The sequence below is a fragment of the Vulpes lagopus genome, chromosome 17 (genome assembly GCF_018345385.1).
Source record: "Vulpes lagopus strain Blue_001 chromosome 17, ASM1834538v1, whole genome shotgun sequence".
Taxonomy (NCBI): domain Eukaryota; kingdom Metazoa; phylum Chordata; class Mammalia; order Carnivora; family Canidae; genus Vulpes; species Vulpes lagopus.
In genome coordinates, this window is record NC_054840.1 from 30,680,981 (window position 1) to 30,687,536 (window position 6,556).

Sequence of the window (6,556 nt, forward strand, 5' to 3'; positions counted from 1 at the left end):
CCTAACCCTAAAACCCAACCCTAAACCACCCCCCCTAATCCTAACCTTAAAAAACTAACACTAACCCATTCCATAAAGCTATCCCTAACCCTAACCCTAACCCTATCCCGTAACCTAACCAAAACCTACCCAAACCAGTACCCTACCCTACCCTAACCCCACCTAACCCTAACTCTAAACCCAAAACCCCAACCCTGACTCCTTACCATAACCCGACCCTAACCTAACCCAACCAGTACCCAAATCCTAACCCTAAAACCTAACCTTATAACTAACCCATACCCTAAACCCAACCCCAACCTAAACCTAACCCGTAAACTTTCCCTAACCCTAACCCTAAACAATTACCCTAACCCTAAACCCTAACCCCTACCCTAAACCTAACCCTCCACCCTCACCCCTGTTTCAACCCTACCCAACCCCAACCTAAAACTAACCCTTACCCGTACCCTAACCCGTACCCTAAACCGTTTACCCCTAAACCTAACCCTAACCCTAAAATTAACCTAACCCCACCCCAAACGTTAATACCCTAACCCTACTGAAACCTAACCTAACCCTAACCCGTGACCTAACCCTAACCCCAACCCTAACCTAATCCGTACCATAATCCCAAACCGCACTCTAACCCTAAACCTAACCCTAATCCAAAACCCCAACCCCGTACCCTAACCCTAAACCCTAAACCTTTAACCCAACCCTAACGCTAAAACCCCAACCCATATCCTAATACCTAAAACCAAAAACCCCAAACCTAACCCTAAACTGGAAACCTAAACCCTAACCCTAAGCCCCAACCCCGTACCCTAACCCTAACCATAATCCTAACGCGTAACCTAACCCTCACCTCACCCTAACCCATACCCTGACCCTACTCCGTACCCTAACCCTAACCCTAACCATAATCCTAAACCATACCCTAACCCTCACCCTCACCCTAACCCGTACCCTAAACCTAACCCTAAACCTAACCCTAACTCTAAACTTTTCCCTAACCCTAACCCTAACACTAACCCCAACACTAACCAGTACCCTAACCCTTACTCTAACCCTACCCCTAACCCTGACTCTAACCCTAAACCTACACTAACCCTAATCCTAACCTTAACGCTACACTAACCGTACCCTAAACCCAACCCTAACCTACCCTAACCCTTACTGTAACGCTAACCCTAGACCCTTACCCGTATCCTAACCCTAACCCTAACCTTACCCTAACCCTAACACTAACCCGTACCCTAAACCTAACCCTAACGCTAACCCTGTTGCTATCCCCTACCCTATCCCTAAACCCAAAACTAACACTATCCCGTACCCTAACCCGTACCCTAACCGTAACCTTTACCCGTACCCTAACCCGAACCCTAACCAGTACCCTAAACCTTAACCCTAACCCGTACCCTAAACCTAACCTTAAACCTAACCCTAACACTAACCCTTACCGTAATGCTAAACCTTATCCTTACCCGTATCCTAACACTAACCCTAAATGTAACCCTAATCTGTACCCTATCCCTAAACCGTACCCTAACCCTAACCCTAACCCTAACCCGTAACCTAACCCTGACCCTAACCAGTACCCTAACCCTAACCCTTACCCTAACCCTAACGCTAACCCTAACCCTAACCCTAACCTGTATCCTAGCCCTATCCCTAAACCTACACCTAACCCTAACTTGTACCCTAACCCTAACCCTAACCCTAAGCCTAACCAGTACCCTTACCCTAACCATAATCCTAACCCGTCCCTAACCCTAATCCTAAACCTAACCCTAACCCTAACGCTAAACCTAACCCGTATCCTATACCTAACCTAACCCTAAACCTAACCCTAACCAGTACCCTAACCCTAACCATAATCCTAACACGTAACCTAACCCTCACCTCACCCTAACCCATACCCTGACCCTAACCCGTACCCTAACCCTAACCCTAACCATAATCCTAAACCGTACCCTAACCCTCACCCTCACCCTAACCCGTACCCTAAACCTAACCCTAAACCTAACCCTAACTCTAAACTTTTCCCTAACCCTAACCCTAACCCTAACCCTAACCCCAACACTAACCAGTACCCTAACCCTCACCTGTATCCTAACCCTAACACTAACCCTAACCAGTAACCTAACCGTAACCCTATTCTAAACCTAACCCATTCCCTAACCCCAACCCTTACTGGTACCCTAACCACTAACCCTAACCAGTACCCTAACCGTAACCCTACTCTAAACCTAACCCGTTTCCTAACCTTAAGCCGTACCCTAACCCTAACCCTAAACCATAACCTAACCCTTACCGTAACGCTAACCCTAACGCTTACCCGTACCCTAACCCTAACTCTAACCCTACCGGTACCCGTACCCTAATCCTAACTCTAACCCTAACCCTAACCCATACCCTATCCCTAAACCGTACCCTAACCCTAAACGTAACCCTAAGCCGTACCCTAACCCTAACCCTAACCCTCACCCTAACCCTAACCCGTACCCTAACCCTAACCCTAACCCTAACACTTTCCCTAACCCTAACCCTAAATCCTAACCCCTACCCTAACCAATACCTTAAACCATACCCTAACCCGTACCATAACCCTAAACCTAATCCTAACTCGTACCCTAATCCAAATCCTTACCCTCACCCTAAACCTAACCCGTACCCTCACCCTAACCCTAACCTGTGTCCTAACTCTAATCCTAACCAGTAACCTAACACTAACCCTAACTATAACCCTAACCCGTACCTAACCCTAACCCTAACCGGTACCCTAAACCTAAACCTAAGCCTAACCCGTACCCTAACCCTAACCCGTAACCTAAACCTAACCCTGACCCTTACCCGTACCCCTACCCTAACCCTAACGCTAAACCTGACCAATACCCTAACACTAACCCTGACCTTAACCAGTACCCTAAACCTAACCCTAATGGTATCCCTAACCAATACACTATCCCTATTCCTAACCCTAACCTGTACCCTAACCTAACCCGTACCCTAACCCTAAACCTAACCCTAACACGTATCCTAACCCTAACCCTAAACCTAAGCAGTACCCTAGCCCTACCTAACCCTAACACTAACCCGTACCCTAATCCTAATCCTAACCCTACCTCGAACCCGTAACATTACACTAACACTAACCCTAAACCGTACCCTAAACGTAACCCTTAACCTAACCCTAACCCTAACCCTAAACCGTACCCTAACCCTAACACTAAACCTTACCCTAAACCTAAACCTAACCTGTAACCTAACCCTAACCCTAACCCTAAGACTACGCCAAACCCGTACCCTAACCCATACCCTAACCCGTACCCAAGCCCGAATCCTAACCCTAAACCTAACCTTAACCCTAACCCGTACCCTACCCTAACCCTAACCCGTAACCTAACCCTAATCCTCACCCTAACCCTAAACCGTACCCTAACCTTAACCCTCACCAGGAACCTAACCCTAACCCTAACCCTAACTTGTACCCTAACCCTAACCCTAACCCGTACCCTTACCCTAAAACTAACCCAAACCCGTACCCTAAACCTTACCCTAACCCATACCCTAAGCCGTACACTAACCCTAAACCTAACCCGTAACCTAACCCGTACCCTAACCTAACCTAACCCTAACCCTAACCCTAAACCAAACCAGTACCTTAACCCTACCCCTAAACCGTACCCGAACCCCAACAGTAACCCTAAACCTATCCCAAACACACACCCTAACCCTAACCCGTACCAAACCTAACCCTAACCCTAACCCTTACCGTAAACCGTACCCTAACCCTATCTAACCCTAACCCTAACCCGTACCCTAACACTAACACTAACCCTGACCTGTACCCTAACCCTAACCCTGACCCTGACCCTAACCGGACCCTAACCCTAACGCGTACTCTAAACTAAACCCTAAACCTAACCAGTACCCTAACCCTAACCCTAACCTGTAACCTACACTAACCCTAACCCGTAACCTAACCCTAACACTAACCCTAACCCTAACCCATACACTAACCCTAACCCTAACATGTGCCCTAACCGTAACCCTTACCCGTACCCTAACCCTAACCCGTATCCTAACCCTAAACTTAAACCTAAACCTAAACCTAACTCTAATCCTAACCAGTACCCTAACCCTAACCCTAACCCTAACACGTTCCCTAACCCAAACCCTAACACTAACCTTAAACCTAACCCATACCCAAACCCTAACCCTAAACCTAAACCGTACCCGTACCCTAAACCAAACCCTCACCCTACGCCTAACCCTGATCCTAACGCGTTCCCTAACCCTCACCCTAACCCTAAACCTTATCCGTCACTTAACCCTAACCCTAACCCTAACCGTAACCTGTACCGTAAACCTAACCCTAACCCCTACAGTACCCTAACCCTAACCCTAACACTAACACTAACACTAACCCGTACCTTTCCACGTACCCTAAGCATAACCCTAACCCATACCCTAACCCTCAAATGACCCGTACACTAATCCTAACCCTAACACTAAACCGTACCCTAACCCTAACCCTAAACCTAACCATACTGCTAACTCGTACCCTCAACCTAACCTCAGCCGTACTCTAACACTAACCCGTACCCTAACCCGAACCCTTACACTAACCCTAACCCATACGCTAACCCTAACCCTAACCAGTACACTACCCTAACCATAACACTAAACCTAAACCTAATCAGTACCCTAACGCTAACCCTAACCCTAACCAGTACCCTAAACCTACCCTAACCTGTACCGGAAGGAGTATCCTAACCCTAACCCTAACCGTAAACATAAACCTAACCTGTACCCTAACGCTAAACCTACCCCTAACCCTAACCAGTACCCGAACCCTGCCCCTAACCCTAATCTTAACCCGTACCCTCACCCTAACCCTAACCCTAATCCGTAACCTAACCCTAACCCTAACCCTAACCCCTAACCCTAACCCCTAACCCTAACCCTAACCCTTAACCCTAACCCCTAACCCCTAACCCTAACCCCTAACCCTAACCCTAACCCACAAACCCAACTAACCCTAACCCTAACAACCTAACCCTACCCCTAACCCTAACCCTAACCCTAACCCTAACCTAACCCCTAACCCTAACAACCCTAACCCTAACCCTACCCCTAAACCCTAAACCCTAATCCTAACCCTAACCCTAACCCTTCAACCCTAACCCTACCCTAACCCCTAACCCCCTAACCCTAACCCTAACCCTAAAACCCTAACCCTAACCCTAACCCTCCCTCTAACCCTAACCCTAACCCCTAACCCTACACCCTACCCCTAAACCCTAACCCTATACCCTAACCCTTAACTCTAACCCTAACCCTAACCCTAACCCTAACCCTAACCCTAACCCTAAACCCTAAACCCTAAACCCTAACCCCCAAACCCTAACCCCTAAACCCTAACCCTAACCCTAACCCCTAACCCTAACCCCTAACCCCTAACCCTAACCCTAACCCTAACCCTAACCCTAACCCCTAACCCTAACCCCTAACCCCTAACCTACCCTAACCCTAACCCAACCCTAACCCTAACCCAACCCGGAAGCCTCCCCGCGGGTCCTGAGGAGGCCGGGGCCCCTGTGGGCTTGGACGCGACCCCCACACGGCTGTTTCCCGTCTGTTGACTACGTGGGACTCCCAGCGCTGAGAGGGCACCTCCGTGCTTGTTCCTGCTCTCGGGGGAGACGATTTCAGGTCGTCACCCCTCGGGGGATGACGTCAGCTGCGGGCCTTCCTACGCGGCCTCTCCTCTGTTGACAGACCTTTCCTAAAACCCCCTGTGCTTTTCATGCTTTGTCCTGTCAAATGCGTTTTCTGCGACTCTTGAGGGGATCGTCTCCTTTCTGTTTTTTGTTGTTTTTTTAAAGATTTTATTTATATATCCTTGAGAGACCCGAGAGACGAGAGAGAGAAAGAGAGAGAGAGAGAGAGAGAGAGAGGCAGAGACAGGGGCAGAGGGAGAAGAAGGCTCCGTGCAGGGAGCCCGATGTGGGACTCGATCCCGGGACTCCAGGATCACGCCCTGGGCCGAAGGAAAGGCAGGCGCTGAAGCGCTGAGCCCCGCCACCCACCTCCCGCCCCGGGCCGCCCCATGTCCTTTCTCTGGTTAACGGGATGGATCGTGCTGAGTGATCAGAGGGCCCGCGGGGGGCAGGTGGGCAACGTGGATGAACAAATAGGGAAAGCTACAAGCGTGTGGTTCTAAATAAAGGAATCCCGGAAATTTAGAAAGTACAGCCTGGCAAATAGAGTCAGGACCGTGGGGACAACTCGGTACGGGGGACAGACGGTGACGCCGCTTCTCGCGGGGAGAGCTGAGTGAGGCACAGAATTGTCAAGTCGCCAGCTGTAGCCCTGAAACTACTGTCCCCTTGGGTGTCGACGGCACTTCAATAGATACCAAGGAAAAGGGGTTTCCGGTGGGAATCCCGGTGGGTCCGTGAAAGGCATTTACACGGTCGTGACGCACACGAAGGCGCCTCTGCAGAGGGGATCCAGATGCTCACGTGTCTTCATGTTAATGTTTAGAAGATGTACGTGGGAACGGTGC